Genomic DNA, 18,599 nt, shown 5'->3' with positions numbered 1-18,599 from the left:
ACTTGCACAAACCTTAGCTCACCAAGTGCCTCCTTGGTCACTTGGTGAGCAGTGCAATACCCAAGAGAATCCCACATGTTAGTTCGAATTTGAACTCTATATACAGTAGTGTTGTTGTACATGAAAAAAAAATCTGGCCCAACTGCACCCCTAAAAAGTCACACATAGGCTTCTAGGATCTGTTCTTGGTACATCTGCAAAGTTACAGTACCCCTCTCAAAAATATGAAGAGCAATGCAGCCATTGATCATTATCCAACACCACCTCCACCATAAGTGTCCCTTTCTCTTATCTTGAAAGGATAGTGCTGCATTCCTCATTGTCACCAGATGAAATAACATCTGGAATCTGTTTGTAGGCTAAAACAGGACTCAAAGGAAAGAACCATATCCCATTGTCAGGAATCCAAGTCACATCACGTGTTCGTGGCACCAGTTTCAACATACTCTCCGGTAGTTTCGGGTTAATGCGATACAAACAACTTCCTGGTATAGAGTCCACTTGAATTGAGCCTTTTAACACAGTCCAGTTGGAATTGTGTTCACCCGTGATTGCAGCAACCTGAAGAGACAGCTGCTGACATGATGGCGTAGGGTTCGGTATTGCTGTTAGTGCCAGATAGCAGTCTGTTCTGGTTGATGTAGCCCTTGGCCAGCTCTTCTTGTAATGGTTCCTATCTCCAGAAACTGTTTCCATTGTGCTGAGATGACACTGTGTGACACATTAAGCCAACATGTCACCTCTGTGTGCAACTTGCCTAGCTCCAAGTTTTCCAACAGTCCACCCTCTCAAAAAATCAACTAAACAATGAAGACTTGCCATGTACTTGAGATGTGGTTGCAACCTGTGTTTTTATAGGCATGAATAATTTGCATAACATGGCTTTGTAAGGTGGTAGATATTTTTAATTAAATACTCAGAGTTTGCATGCCAGGATGCCTGTTATGTCAAGTATATGCCTTCTACCACCACTCACAAAATATTCATTAGACGCATTTTTTTTTCTGTTAATTTTGTCGAGCTGTGTATGTAAACATAAATAGGATTGAAAGAAAAATCTTGGATGGAAGAAGGCTAAGCTTTTTCTGGAGTTTCACTGAAGAGGCCAGTTTTTGTCTTCATGTAAAAATTACACTTTAAAAAAAACCATAAAAGTACAATTATTTATTGAAAATATATTGGTCAGCCTTTTGAGCAGCAGGGCTTTTGAGTCCTACTTACTGCTCACAGTGGATCCCAAACATATATAATTTAAAATTGTTATTGGGAGAGAGGAACCATTACAGAAGGCCCAAAAATCAAAATTGTACTTCTGCCTTTCAGCAATATCTGAAAAAAAAAAAAATTATATATATATATATGAAATTTATTTTTATCTGATCTGGGCTTTTCACACAATACACATAGGAAGCATATGCATGTTAAACAGTTCCAGTGGCTTATTTCTTTACTAATGCTTTCAAGATCATAGCAACCACTTTATGTTTTGTTCCTTATTTCTTCATACATCATATAAACATAAATAAATTGGATGTTATCATTTTTAAAAATTACTGGGACACTTGTTTTGTACTGCACATCCACACACGTTATAACAATGACCGTTACATTTAGCACAGTGATTGTGTTCATTGTCCTTCCACATTATATGGAAACTACCTAGGCGGAATATATATCTTGGGCAAGTTAAGCAGGCAAGGATTTCACTGTATCTTCAAGTTTTTAATTCAGCAAAACCCCCACACAATGCATACATTTACAATCAATACATAAGCCTCTTAGTTATAGCTGCTTTCATAGAAAAACAAAACATTATACAATTAATGTAAAGTAAATACATGAAATGCTGTGAATTATATATGACATGAATAAATATCCAGTAAACATTTTCGTGAAATACTTAATTTCCACATTTGCATTATTATTTTATTTTATACTTTTAAAACCATTAGTTCCTTTAAGAATGGTTTTGTTTCTATTTTTACTTGCTATCTTTCTAGATGATTATTTGTCAACCCCCCCCCTTTCTCTCTCTCTCCCTCTGCACTATATGTAACATAAAAGAATTAAGATTGCAGATATCACCACAGTTTTATTTAAATGTTTTGAAATTTTTTTTTTTAAATAAATTAAATGCAGATGTATTCTACTTTAGCACAGCTGTGTTAACAGGCACCAACTCTCACAGGGTAGCAAAATGAATAGAACCTATTCATGTAGTGGGTAGGGATAAAATTTTCTTGTTTTGCTCCAGGCACTTGAAAGTCAAGCATCTGGAGACAACCTTGCTTCTCATTAAAAGCAGTAATATAGTAATATAGTAATAGTAATATAGCACTGTACAAATACTGTTTTGAAAAACCTCTAAATGTAAAATGCACTATGATGTGTTCTCTAATTTCAAATATGTTATTTGCAAAAATGCATCAAGTGAAACTGTGATGTAGTGGAAATAAAATTCATAAATACAGTACTTTGAACAGATTCTGTTCCACAAGTTTGTCAGTTCTGTAGTTTCCCATAGAAAACTATGGGCATTACAATTAACCTAAAAAAAACAGTGAGAGGAAGAATGATATTTTTTCTGTAAATTAATGTAAGAAAGTTATTTTTACATGAAATGTAAACTTTGTCATAAAAATTAAATTTATAAAAAAAATTCTATAATTTAGTGTTTATTCAAGCAAATAAATCAGTATCTTTTGCATTGTATTGTCCCCAGTGAGTTCAACCTGTCTGCTTTCTGAAGTTGTATGAAATACTAATCTCACTAAAAGAAGCTGAAGGTAAACAGCATTCTTTTCTATATCCTGAATTTATCATGTCATTTTAACTTTATCCTCCACGCTTAAAACTGTGCTTTCGACTCACTGTACCATATAAAAAAACAATATTCAGCTCATTAACTGTATTGGTTGTGTGGGATGGAGATTGACAGAGGTATAAAAGTGCTCAAACCAGCTTAAAATGAACATACAAAAAAGTAGCAACACACAATTGAGAACTCTACTTTGTGCTGTTACCATCACTTTGTAACCTGTTACTGCTAGGGTGCAAGATTAGGCTTCATTATTAATTAATGATGGAATACTCCATTTCTCTATCCCATGATTCTTTTGATTTCATGAAGCATTTAGGTGATCTAATATATTCACTGAGCACTTAAAACAACTTTTAGATTATCATGTTCGTAAATAAAATCAATGCAACTTTCATTTACTTGTAAACCACAATATGCTGAAAATAGACACAACTAAAGTTAGATTGCTTTAAAGTATTTTTCTTCAGCTTTAACTAATCTCATTTATAGCAGAATTAACCCAAAAAATTTTCTACAAGAATTATTCATATGCAGATATGATATATGCTTCTAAAGGTGAAGTCTGAAATTCAGCACGAAACCGCTTAATTTTGTAACCTAAGTGGAATTACCACCCCTACATATGATTCTTGATTCATATTACATTTGCACTCACCAAGAAGTATATTTCAATGAGAAATATTCACTCTGTATGTGTTTAAAGGTTAGGTTATTCATCTCTAAGTAACCACTTCTATTGTAAAATTAAATGCATCAAGGGGGGGGAGGAATAAAGCAGGAGGAGGAAGAGGATATAGCTAACATTTCGAAGCACACTATCTTCTGGGCAAAAGAAAGGGAATTTATAAACTTAGAGAATAATGGGAAATCCAAGTGAGATCTGCTAGAAAAGTTTGTGAGCTGTTTGGTAAAATTTTGCAAAGCACACCCGACCAAACTATTTATGATATCCATCCAAAGTGTTTCTTATAGTCTGTGGAACAGACAATGGTCATTATTTTATGGATGTGATCATTATCTGTTGTTCTATTTATTGGTCCCAGGTATAGGGGTTTGTAGGTCACCCAGTCTGAAGGATGTTCCCCAGAAGGAACAACCACACAGCACAGATGGCCCTTTTCCCTTCAAATGATCACTTAGAATAGTGACTATCAACAGTCTTCTACCATTGAATGCTAACACCTGAGTCCAGAGTAAGGTGCTAGGGCTGACTCACATGAAACTCATACCAGCAATCAGAAGAATCCCCATACCTAGGACTAATAAACAGAACAGACTTTTTTTTTTTAACTACTATAGGGATAACTTGAGTTGTACAATCAATGTATATTGGTTGGGTTGTGCTTCATAAAACTGGCTTTCCCTTCTTCCGTATATTTCTAAATGTTTAAAATTTTCTCCCTCTCTTCTCTCTCTGGCGCCTCCGTAGCCAGGTGGGAAGGAGCAGTAGCAGTGCGTAGCACACGCTTCTTGATTAGACCGGGGTTCGAGCCCGTCACCACCAAATACGGAGGATGCGGAAAGGCCAGGGAATGACCACCGCATATCCTGGAGCAATATGGCCATAGTTGCTAATGCTCCTAAAAACCAAATAACAACAACAACTCTTCTCTCTATACTTTAATCCAGAAGGCAAAGTACCCTTCAAAATGTTGCCTGTACCCTTTCAACTTTACCATCTTTCTTATTCTAAGCTTTTAATGTATGTAATACCAAATAAACATTGATGTTTCCATGTGCAGTGATGTGTGCCTGTGCACTTATTCAAGTAATATTAATTTAATTTTTAATAATAATTAAACCAGGTATAAAGCTGATATGAATGAAATAATTTTAAAAAGATATAAGAGAAAAATAACCAATTAAAAAGAAGACAACCTATAGAGCTGATGGCCGAGTAAGAAATAAATAGGATTTGGTGGGGGGGGGAGTCAATGGAATGCTAATATTCTAGGAATTGTACTATCATAGTGATCTGTAACAGACTGCATATAGCAGATATGAATGACAGTAATTGATGTCTCTACTCAATAATAACCAAATAAATGGATTTCCTCCCCCCCCCCCACACACACACAAATATAAATGAAATATTAGAGGTTTGCTTAAAAAAAAACTAATGAATGCAAAAAACGAGCACGTAGATTAGGGTACTAAAATCACATATTTCATTGGTGAATAATCCATCCTGGAAAAAAAAAATTATATATATATATATATAGATTAAAGGAAGTATCCATTACTTTTTTTATCATTTAATGTAACTGTGATGACCTTCATAAACCAAATAAATTAGGTGGTCTGTAAAAAAAAAAAAAAAAAAAAAATTGTTACTGATACATTGTTATAAACTCGCTTAAATTCTTTACAAAAATTCTAAGGTTCTTTTATAATTTTTTTTTTTTTTCCTGAAAAGAAAAGGTAAGGGTGGCAATTTAATTTTAAATCCTTTGCAACTTCATTCAGACTGGATTAATTAAAATATACCTTTTAATTCATTGGCAAATATATGCTAAAATGTGCTCCAATTTTTCAGTAATGATGCCAGCAGAAATAAAAGATTTCATATTTTGTATCCCTTTCACTGGAAGGTTTAACAACAGTTTTTGTTTACTTTGCTGTTATGAGAGCACTCCTACCAATGAAGTGCCCTCTAAGGTAGCTTAGTTGGCTTGATATATTGTTGTCTACCACTATTTTGGAGAGTAATGGGTTCTACCATTGACAACTGGGGGAATTTATAAAGTCCTCGTCAATCACTGCTGTAGTTAGTTGATCTAGAACAAAGGAAGTTGGCTTTTCCCTGCAAGTTATTCTGGGTTTTTCAGTCCATACAAGATGCAAATTAGCCTGCAAACATGCATCTACAGGCATAATACAAATATGTCTGAGTATGTGTTGCGGGCATTATTATCAGTATTCGCTTATGTATCTTGACCATCAAGAATACAGAAAAATACTAAGGCATTCTTGTCTAGTTTTGTATGGTTTGCATTATAAAAAAGTTCATTGTAGCATTAATTATATATAAATTAAGAAAGGCATTGCTCAAAATGTTTAATATTGTTCTGCACTAGAGAGATGAAACTAGAAGTGTTACAAATAGTACAGAAACAGAGCAGTCAAAGAGTTTTATATTTACAACATTCATGCATGTTCCACTTCTGTTTTTTAAGCACACAAACCTATATGTATAATGTTTGTAATTAATTTTTTTTCCCTTTTCAAAAATCAGTGCATCTTACAGTCTGAAGAACATGGCATGTTTAAAAGATAAGGAAGTGTGTGATAGGCAAATTGATTTCACAATATATCACTTCCATTTATTCAGTAACAAAAAAAAAAAAAAAAAGTCTAATCCCTCTATTCCTCCCTCTCTTTAGGAAATGCATAACTTTATATTTTATTTTCTTCACAAATTGAAACTAATCTTTTAAACACATTGTGTTTTTCCATCAATTATAATTTATCATATTGTTTTCTAAAAAAAAAAAATACCACAGTTCATAATTTATAGTGGGAATCATTTTAGGTTATATTTAAAAATTTAACTGAATATATGAAATTTTTATTAAAAATTTCCTTTTGTAAGAAAATGTACTTTGCATTTAGTTTTGTGTTTTTTGATTTTATTAATACCCAACCATTCTAGGAGTTGCTATATACAAACTAATGTTATTAGTGAAGAATTAATTGTGGAAGCTACTAGGCTTTTCGTACCAACTAAGAAGTACTGTTCAAGGTTTAGGCCTAAATGGATGTCAGATGAACTACAGGAACTCCCTACCTTACATAACAGTTGCGTTCCACGGAACACTACGTAAGTCGGAATTTCCCCCATGCTTGTGCGGCACTCGCAACTGTGCCCGCTGAATTGATTGAATCAAAAAAGAAATGTTTGACGAACAAGTAAATAGAATTATTTATTGTATTTATTCAATTTTTTATCTCATTTGCAGGAAAAATTACAAAAAAGCGTGCAATTCAAAAAAAAATTTCAAATTTATAAAATTTAAAAAAAAGACAGGAGACAGGCATAACGTCAGTAAATTTTTCCTCTCAAGCATCTTTGCCAGAATCGACGTCTTCGGCTGATAAGTACGCCACTGTAGAGATAAATGTGTCGGCCACACAACCTTACAAAAGAACATATTAATGGATGACCGGACAGTGGCTTTTTTCTTTTCATCGTAGATTTCTTTGTAGCAAGCAAGCATATCATTCACCCCTCTGTTAACTTTTAAGAATCATTCTCTGTCAAGATCCACCTTCTCAAACCTTGCCAATGCAATTTCGCAAAATGCCATTGCGATCTCTCTCTGGTGATGAAGCGTCTCGGTTCCTCATTTGGTTCATCTTGACTTTCACTGCCTGCAAGTCAATAAGTTCTTCGTTAGATGGTTCCTTCTCTTCCTCTATTGGCATCAACCTCCAACTGAAATAGCTATGCAGCCTTTACAGTCTTATCTGTAACCTCTTCGTATGATTCGTTTTTTTCAAATCCTTCGAAGCCTTAATATGCCATGGCCATATTTTCTTCCATGTGCCATTTAAACAACTTTTAGTAACTTCTGCCCATGCCTTATTAATGTTTAAGATGGTGTGGTAAATATTGTAAGATTTCCAAAAGTCTCTTAACATAAAATTTTTATCATCATCTACTGCAGACAATACCTGAGCAAATGTTTTGTGTAAACAGTATGCTTTTAAATTCGAAATAACACCCTGATCAAGTGGACCGATCTGATTCATCCTCTTCCTTCTGGAGTTTATATAACTAAAGATGAGTGAAGTCGTGTTTGGCATTAGAAATATGACTCTCGCGTTAGAATTGAAATCATCTAGATGCGTAGAATTTCCAGGAGCATTATCTAATAGAAGCAAAATCTTGAAAGGAATGTCGTCTTTCCAATATTTTTCAACCTCGGGAAGGAAACAGCATTTAAACCAATTCTGAAAGAGAGATATTGTTATCCATGCTCTCTGATTCAATCGGAAATGCATGGGTATTGATGCCTTTAAATGCACGAGGATTTCCAGAATGGTACACAAGCAGCAGTGGTTTTAATCTGTAATCTCCCGCTGCATTAGCCCCAAGCAAGAGCGTGGCCCTATCTTTTTGACGCCTTGAAACCTGGCATTGTGTTTTCTTCTCTGGCAATGTATGTTAGATCCAGCATTTTTTTTTTTCCAATATAGAGCAGTCTCATCAACATTAAATTTTCTGCTTTGAATCTTCATCAATAATTTTTTTTAATACATCACAAAATTTCTCTGCAGCTGCAGAATCACCACTGGTGACTTCACCGCATACTTTAACATAGTGGAAACCAGCGTGATGCTTGAACCTATTAAGCCACCCATTTCTTGCCATGAACCTGGCTTGGGCTTCGCCGTACTTATCCTTAATATCTTCATAAATACTTGTTGCTTTTGCCTGAATGGTCGTTAGACTCAGTGGCACTCGCTTCTGAATCTGATTTTCCATCCATATTATTAACAGCTGTTCTATCTTCGACCATTATGGCCTTAGTTGCCAGTGCACCATTAAAAATCAAATCAAATCAATCTTCGATATAGTACCTGAATGCTGTTTTGTGATCACTGTTCATCTTAAGCGTGTTCACTTTTGAAGCCGCGAGACCTAATTCCCTTGCAAATAGATGTCAAACCTTGTCGTTCTGCTTCGTACTTCTTAAATCATTTTCATCTTCATTTCTTAATCAATTTTGTTTCGTTTCCTGGCACTACCACTACTTGACCTTTTCGTTGTAAATAGGAATTAAGAGAAGTTTCTGAAAATTTGTTTTTTTATATGTTAGATTTCAGTGAAGGGGAACACATTTCACCATAATATCGTAAAAACCCACACCATTGCAGTTATCGGGATTATTGAAAATGCAAAAAGATCGAGTTTACTACCCGTTTATAATTAGATGCACCAAAAGAAAAGCCCAATCAACCAGAAAGTGCAATTGTTTTATGGTTGTGACCTCCAGAAAAATATCACAAAGGCATTTAAAATTGATTCTTATAATTGGAACATATGATAACGATGAAAGGTTAATGCAATTTCCATTATAAATATGACCTTTTAGAGAGATAAACAGCTTAGTAATATAGTGAAATTACTTCCAAGGACTTGGAACGAATTACAAACAAAAAAACAATGTGTTACTGGGTTCACATTATGATATTTTCATGATACCTCCATTTATTCCTACGGGATGCAAAATAAGTTTGCACCGGCTGGCAACAACTTACGTAAATCGGGGAGTTCCTGTAATTAGACTTGTAGCAGAGAAGAAAAATTCATGGGATGCTATGGTATATATAAGCTAGTCTGTAATCAAGTCACAAAGGAAGTTAGGCAAGCGAAGGCAGATTATGAGAAATCTTTCGCAAAGGATGCTATGAAAAAACAGCAAGGACTTCTTTACTTATATAAACTCTAGAAGGAGAGGATGAATCACATTGGTCCACTTGATATCAATGGTTCAATTGTTGATGGTCCTGCTCAGATAACTGACAAAAATTGTATGAGCATTTTGCATCTACATTTACACATGAGAAATTCTATAGGGAAGTGGAGGACAGAAGCTTAAGGTAATAACTGAGAGCAAAGTGGAGGAGAAATTGAAGTTAAACATAAGAAAGGCACCTGGGGTGGATGGAATCTATCCAGTTTTATTAAAGGACATGGCAAAAGAAAACTGTTAGCCATAATTATGAGCTCATACTTGGACTCACAGGATATATTAGAATATCTCCAGTCCATTGGGACTGGAGATATGCTAATATATTCCCAATTCACAAAGCGGGATCAAAAGATGACACGAGTAATTAGACCTGTAAGTTTAACTTCTGTTCCGGGGGAAATAATGGAGTCTCTGGTTAAAGAAGCATTGCAGGTTCATCTAGACAAGACTGCAGTAATAATTCAGCCAGCATGTGTTTGTTAAGGGAAAGTCTTGTCTAACAGATCTGATTGGATACTATGATATGGCTACAAAGGAACAAAGAATCAAAAATTAATTTTGACATCACATACTTGGATTTCAGGAAAGCTTTTGATACTGTTGCACATTGAAGACTACTGTACAAATTGGAGCAGTATGGTATTAAGGGCATGTTGCTACAATGGATAAAAGGGTGGTTGAGTAGGGGAAGACAGTGGTAATCAATGGATGCTGCTCTTCATGGACTAATCAGGCTTATTGTTTAAGTATATAGATGATAAAAAGGTTGGCAGGGTTCTTAATGACAGTAATGGCAGTGTGCTACTGCAACAGGATCTAGTCAAGTAGGGCAGAAGAATTTCTAAAGGCCTCTGCACTTGACTGTAGATTTCAGGCAGAGGGAATACAGATCCCTATCCCCTTCTGAGTTAATCCGAGTTTTTCAGTTAATGCAACAGCAAATTAACTCATGAATATATTCATTTTTACAGACAATAATGCTATGGTCTAAAGTTGCTGATGCACCAACAGCAACCTGGATGACAACATAAGTCATTTTCATACCAACATTAAAAATGTAGTATCCTTAACTGATTATGGGACAACTAATCACCAAGACAAAGGGCAAAGACCAGCCATTGGTTCAGGAGGATATACGATATTAAGAGGTGCGCAGGAGGGGGAAGGAAGTCAGGCCAATATATGGTGCACTCACAGTGCTCAAGAACTTGCCAATATCTGTGAAATTGACAAATGAAACTGAGATTGGATTCAACAAAATAACCATAAGTAATATGGAGTGGACATGCTGGAATCAAGTGATGTTGTGACCAATGATGTAGTTGATATTGAACAACAAAGGGTAAGAGTGCAGAAGGTAGAGGAAATTTAGCTAGCACCTGAAGTAAAACAGCTCATGACAAAAACAGTGTCTTTGAAGCCTTCTCTGTTTGTTCAAGAAAGGATGGCCATTCTTGTTGGAGATGATTCAAACATGGAATGGATCAGGGCAGCCATAAGTTCAGTTAAGGACTGAGTGCATTTTTCCCATTATAATCAAATTATATCAAGGGCAGAAGCAGCAAAATTATATTCATACTAATTCCATCTTTGGCTTTTAAAATGTGAATAATTTGGTCTATCTAATGCAGTACGTAAATAATAAATGCATATGTACACAGTACAATACACACGTTTTTATTGCTTTCCTGAGTTTGTTTACATTACACCAAAGTATGTGTGCCTCTCCCTGAGATGGCAGGATATGCTAGGAGCTAAGTACAGCTTAAATTAAGTAAGTCAATCCAAAATTTGTCCCATTTACTTCATTTAGACATCGTCACCATTCATAGAAACACACAAACACCCTGAAGATTATTTTGGCTGAATATGATCCAGCAAGGATCGGGTCCCATAGTAAACCCAAGGGTAATCAGATTTGAAAGATTGACTGTACCAAAATATATAAGATTGAATAAAAAAATTCACTCAGACTGATAAGAAAGTAATTAATCTCTAGTACCAGTGGAATTATGTACAAGTACATGCATGTCTGCTTTGCACTTTTCCCAATAAGGTTTTTTTTTTTTTTTTGGTCTAATTTAATTATATATTTTTTTTTTTGAAGTCGCCCCATATGATTGTTATTTTTACTTATGTGGTATTATATTTTAAATGTAAACCGCTACAAGTACACTATTATTGTAAGTAAATACTTTGCCTTCTTAATTTTTTTAATATAGTGAGCAATGTGTTTTTTAATGAATAAAAACTGCATACACGGTCTATTACCATCAGATACTATATTTGGTAACATAAGCTACTATGCTATAAAAAGGTTCGAAGGTACTAAGAGAAAAGAAGAACAGTTTACAGGTTTTCTTTAGTCTGTAATCAGCATGATTCTCTAGGAACAATTAATCACATGGCAGTACCAAGCTTTTGCTGCACCCACCAGCCAAAAAGAAAAAGTTCCTTGCATACGTGCTGATACAGCTGACCTCTGAATTTCCCCAAGCTCTCATACCCAGCTATCTAGTGATGAGCATAACCAACAGGACAATCAATTATTTTGATATTTACAAGTTATTCAGGTATTTCAATAATACCTATATTTTGGATGATTAGTAGTTGGTAACTACTAATTATTCAATTATTGATCATTCAGTTATGCCCATCACTACAGCTAGCTACCCATGGAAGTAAACTGTTAACATCATCAACTTCCTGGATAAAAGAAAACTTCCTACAATCCATTCTATACCTCTTTCCCCATAATTTTAATTAGTTCCCTAGTTCTACTATTTACTTATTCATTGATAACTGTGAAAAATTTCCTGTCATTCACTTTACTGTGTCCTCAATCAGATGTCTTTTAAGGTCCTTAGTTACCAAGCTCTGTAACCCACATATTCAGTCTTTCCTTATATAGGTGCCATATTTCCAATCTCACTAGGCATATTTGCCCATTTTTGAATTTAAGAAGCTGCCTTTTTAGCTGTGGTCTAAAAAAGCCTTATACAGTGGGATTATGACCTGGTATCCATTCAGTTGGTCTGAACTTCCTAAATCTTTGTCTCACTCTCAATTCAGCTCCCCTGAATTGCATTCTTACCTTCCATTACAATTTTGTTGTCAAAATAAAACATACATTGGCGTGGCAACTGTAAGACAATTGTTTTCATTATAAAAAATTAATTTAGCCTTTTTTACTGAACTGTAAGTAGTGTTCTATTAATTATGATTTAATAAACTGTTACAAAATATTGAATAAAAAACAAAAGAAACCAACAGTAATAATAGTTATATTTTTAAGAATTTAAAGTCATTCATCCATTGAATTGAAACACAGATGCTTCTGTGGCATCTGATAGATGCAACATGAACATCTAATTTTATCAAGAGTCACGGCCATCTCAACATCTGAGAATGGTAGTTGCGTATTGGAAAGATACTCATTTGCTTGCCTAAAATCTGTTAAACACCGAACAAAAAATTAATTTCTCATAATTGATAATAATCAAAATGAAAATACTGTATAACGAGTTAGAAATACTGGTAGGCAAAAGGTACAGAGAATTTGATTTCATTTTCAATTTTTAAAAGTGGAAGCTGTCAGATGTCACATTAGCAGCATAGTGTTAATCACCACTTTTAGAACTGCTCTATGGAGTGGTGATATTTCTCCAACCCAAAGAAATCCGAATCCAGTAGTGCCTCAATTAATCTTAATTGTTGTTGTTATTTGGTTTTTAGGAGCATTAGCAACTAAGGCCATATTGCTCTGATTAATCTTAATGATTCAATGCAATCTCTTGTCACATCTGTCAAAATTACTGGATATATGCCATGAACTCCAGGAACCTTACTTGCCTTTAGGCTCAAGTTTCTGTAATTTCATTATCACCAATTTCATATTGGTATGCTTTGCCAGCACAAGTTCACCTTCCTGTGAAGGATCTTTTGTCTATAAAGATTCTATACAAAGTAACCTTTCCATTATCAGTAGTTATCTACGGCTTTCCCATATCCATTATATAAGGGTGCAGTATGTCTTCCCCCCCCCTTCCTCTCTCTGAATAGGAAAATTCATTCCATTATTCTCTTAACTAGTGATTTCTGATAATCAGCCTTTTCTAGCTTACCCTTTTCTGCAGTACTACTGTAGTTGTAATATGGATGTTGTAGGCTTCAATACATTTTCAACACTAAAACACTTCTATGTAATTTTTTTTATGCTATATTAAACTTCCCAGTACATTATTCATCCCTCTCAACATCATCCTCACACTACATATTCTGAATAGTATATATATGCATTCACAACTGTGACTACTGCTTTTAATGGTATTCCATAATTCCTCTGTATCTGCCCTTCTTATGTTGTGTGCCAAGTTAACAGAAGGCATATAGCACCTTTAAGTGTCATAATTTTCTTTCCTGGAATTAAAACTAACTTTAAACCCCTGCAATCCTTTCTCTCATCTAATTTAGAACTAAGTGATTTTTCCCCCACTGCAGGTTCCTAGTACTTGTCAGTCTTGTGATGCCATATGATTTATATGATCAGATCTAAAATATCCTTGGTACTTTTCCTAAATTGCCAAAATATATATATATATATATATATATATATAAGCAATTGTTGATTTAAAAATTTGTCTCCATTGTAACTTCCTCTCCCACTTTGCTCCAGTGAATAAAGGGAAAATTGGATTCACCCATAAGACATCTACTCTTCATATTATTTGCATGTAGAGGTTGTAATAATTTTCTTCATGTTTGCCTTTAGCCAGCGAGTGGTTGATTGGTGGAACAGACTTTCATCTTTTGTTGTGGAAGTCGATAGCCTAAATAAGTTTAAGGCTGAGCTGGACCGGCATTTGGAACGAGTGGGTTTTTTTTTGCTAATGCTGCATAAACTTGCTTTCTTGCATCGTATGCCTCTACTAATGCTAATGCAAGGCACCCTACAAAAACTATTAGTCCAACACCATACAATAAAAGAAACGAGCCCAAACAATTAGACTACTATCAACTGTGCTTTACAGTTATGACGTGCAGTTCTTTTAAAAACATTTTCTGGGTTGGCACCACAGTCATCATTGGGCAAAATTTATTCTAAGTAATGAATAAAAATAAAACTTATTCTGTTAAGAATGTTTTTATTCAAATAAAAGTCTTATTTGAACTTATAAACATTGTTTTGGTATTACAAATAGTTTTTTTTACAGTATTATTAAAATTAATCATTTACTGGGCATGACAATTGCAAATTAAAAGAAAACACATTTTAAATTACAATTTGAGGAAATGCCTGGAGTTTGGTAATCTTAGAGGTCCATCACTGTCAATCCATTGATTTGGAAATGTTGCAGCAAGAGTTTCACAAATATTGATTGCCTAATGAGGGATTCCCCATTTTGTTAGAAGATGACATTTGGCTGCCTGTCCTGCAGCTGAGGTATGGCATAATTGGTAAGCCATACCTCAGTTGCCATACCCCATTACACATTTGCAGCAAGTGTTTTCAACAAAGGAGAAAGAACTAATTATCCTGTCATGCATCAGTCCACACATCATTAATCATTGGACTGTCAGAAATACATTCCCTTAGATCATGTGAATTTTCAGATTCCACAAATACAGAGGTTGTGTCTGTTGACTGTATCAAATTTTTCACATTTTGGACTGTTGGCAGGCTTCAGTTCTTAAATAATTTTTATCTTGTAGGCATGTAACATCTTATGAACTGTTTCGGTATCTGTGTACCTTGCATACAGATAGCAATTTGAATATTACCACAGTTTGGCAGAATAGAGGGTCTGCCACTGCTCTTTCCCTTTTCCAGTTTCCAAGAATTTTCTCATTCATAACTTAAGTTCACATCAGATGGATTCTTTCCATACTTTGTTCTTTTTTAGAAAAAACAAGGAGTTACCTTTTATTCAGTCAGGATAATTTCTTCTTTACCAAATCTCCTTATGCGAATAAATTATGAAATGATACGTTGAGACAAAATTACATAATTTAAAAACCCAGTGTGTTCCTCACTACTGACACACAGACAGTCCAACACCCCAGGATCACAGCGGTGAACCCCAACCCAATCCCCCATGCAACCTCTAGTGAAGAAAGACATTTTGTCATAAATGCAAATTTAGAATACAAATAAAATTGCAATAAAATAATGAAGGAATTTTTTAATTTCATTGTTTTATCATACTTTTATCTCATTTTAATAGTAATTTTAATTTTATTCGTATTCTAAATTCGCATTTATGACAAAATGTCTTCCTTCACTAGAGGTTGCATGTGGGGTTTGATATTTCTGGGATCGGGTTGAGGTTCACCGCTGTGATCTTGGGGTGTTGAACTGCTACTACTACTGTCCATGTGTCAATAGTGAGGAACACTGAGTTTTTAAATTATGTAATTTTGTTTCAACATATCATTTCATAATTTATTTGGTAAAGAAGAAATCCTACTGACTGAATAAAAGGTAAATCCTTGTTTTTTTCTAAAATATTAATAGAACATAGGAAAAATTGAGCATATGTAGTATATTTTGTTCTGAATAATTGCTGAATACTCACAGAAGATTTTGTTTCTGCAAGCCAAACAATACATTGTACCTTCACTGAAGAACTGCTACAGTGCTCCTAATGGCAGATGAAAAACAAACCATCAACACAAACTATGCATGTAGCTGCTTATCTATAAAAAGAAAAGTATGAGAACTGTTCTTGTTTGTTGCCAGTCTCTTGAGTGATTTTGCCAAAATACAATATTTCCTCAAGGATATTCAACTTTGATATAGCAAACTACCTTCCACTTGCATAAGAAATATCAAAAGATGTCTTCAGAATTTTGATCTAAATTCTTACATTAGATCTTGCCTAGCAGTCATCCATCACTTCTCCATTCAAATTCACTGGGCTCATTTCTACATAGTATATCAATTGTGACACCTACCTTCTGTGGCAGTCTCTGTGCTGCTGTACCATCCCCTACAATATTTACACAGGCATAAAATTTTGTTTGCCCATTTGTGCACCAGTACTTTCAATAAGAGTATGCATGGTAAATTGTCATTTGTAGCAGGCTCCGTTTGACATCAGCAGGACTTTTTTCTGCCAGAATGGGTTTCCAAAAGTTAAAGAAATAAACATAAAAATTATTTATTATTGCTAATGCTGTTGACCACATGATTTTCTAAAAATATTCCCAAGGACAACGATTTGCAAAAAAGCAAGTAGTCACCCTTGACTTCAGTGTGGGTTGTATTATGCCATTGGTTATCAAGCTATAACTATAAAAACTGCAAGATGGGGATTAGGTTTAGGAAAGAGGTTCTAAAATGAAATGGGCATGGCACAATAGTAAAGTTTAATTGAATTTTATGTTTAGTGAAAAATTACTGTTTAAAATTATGATTTGTTATAAAACGTTGCTTAACAAAACTGAGGTTAGTGACAATTTAAGTTGTTAAAAAATTTACAGCAAACACTATTATTTGTGACAAACATTTGTCACAAATAATGGTTGCTGTAACTAACCTAAATTAATTAAAATTATTAAGTGACAAAAATATTTGCTATTTTTTATAATTCTCATTGTGAAAGTTTTAGCAGTGTTATTTATTATATTTTCTCTAAGGCACTTCTGTGAAGCTTGCCTTTTATTTCATATAGTCTTAATATTGGCCCAGAACTACCCATTTGTATAACAATAGAATGAAAGGTTTCAGTTGTCCTATTTACTGTCAGAATTTAATTAACTTGGTTTTTCACTTATGAAGCTTCTAGTTTCATGTACAGACTGTGGTCATTGTATATCTGGCATGTTGTTGCAGTTAATGCCTTGAACTTGTAAAGTGAAGCCAAATTAAATACTATGCCACAGTGTAAGAAATTAGGGCTGTGACATCATTCATGCTTTCTTCATTGTTCTGTAAATTTTGTAAGATAAACATTTTCATTGGGGTTAAAATGGCTTTAAGCAAATAATAAAGGAATATTAATATTCAAAAAAGTAAATGAACATGTCTGTCTTTTTCTTACATCCCTGTAAAATTACACAACAGGTCTTAAATAATAAAATAATTATAAAAAATCATTCTCCGAAATTGAGGCACACATATTTCTTTTATAAAAAAGTATTTGGAAATGAACTATTTAACACAGACTAGCTTAGAACATACAAATCTTATTTACACATAGAAAAAGGTGGAAAGAAACAGCACTTTACTGAATTTATAAATTAAGTAAAACATCATAATGGGCCATGACTCAGAAAAACTGACTTGAGTTTTACAAAATGCCAAAATAATAACAAATAGATACAAGTAGAATGGCCACCACCTAACCTAAATAAAGTTAGGTCACATTGATTCATTTTCATTTGTATGTTAGAGACTGGCCTGCCATGCCTACAAGTCATTCAAAACATTTTGAGGTGATTAATAAGGTAGATATAAACATAACTACATATCTATGCATAATAGATGCAAAAAGAATGAATCCGTCTCTGTTTTTAAAATGAAGATGCAGTGGAACCATCAGTATCTAGCAGAAATGGATACTCCAAATATTCATTGGAAATTTTTTTCTCTAGATAAAAAGTAATGGAAATTTCAAAGCAACAATTTAGATCTGGCATCCCAATGAAAAAATGATAAATGTTTATAAGCAAAGTACCCCTGCATGCAATAACCACCAACTGGCAAAAGGAATTTAAATACAAGATACAGACTGACATTTAATTCCATAATGCTTATTTGCATAAAAAAGTAAAGATTGCAAACTTACTTATTTTTCTATTGCAAATTTGTCTTGTTAATTGCATAATGCTTATTCACATACCCAAGCTGAGTTGAATTTTGCATTTTATAATAGTTAATTATATTTGTATATCAAATTTTTCACTTACACAGCAATTACATTCAACACTGCATTGATGCTATGTTTTCCAGGCTATGCAGATGTTTACTTTTACGAATGTACTGGCTATTTGTTTTCCCTATAGATCGATATTATAACAGGATCTAAAAAAGTTGAGCAGATGGCAACTGAAGTTTAGCATTAACAAATGCAGAGTACTGCATATGGGTAGTGACATCATTCATGCTAAAAAGTAATGGAATTTTAAAGCAACAATTTAGATCTGGCATCCCAATGAAAAAATGATAAATGTTTATAAGCAAACATTTGCTTATAAGGGTAGTGGAGAATGAAAAAGGCCTGGGATAATTGTGCAGTCAGATATGAAGTTTTCTGATGCAGTGCAGACAGGCTGCCAGAGCAGCTCATGGGGGTCTT

Source organism: Mastigoproctus giganteus, chromosome 5 (genome assembly GCF_048544385.1).
Source record: "Mastigoproctus giganteus isolate SK-2022 chromosome 5, ASM4854438v1, whole genome shotgun sequence".
Classification (NCBI taxonomy): domain Eukaryota; kingdom Metazoa; phylum Arthropoda; class Arachnida; order Uropygi; family Thelyphonidae; genus Mastigoproctus; species Mastigoproctus giganteus.
Note: the sequence above shows the minus strand (reverse complement) of the source record.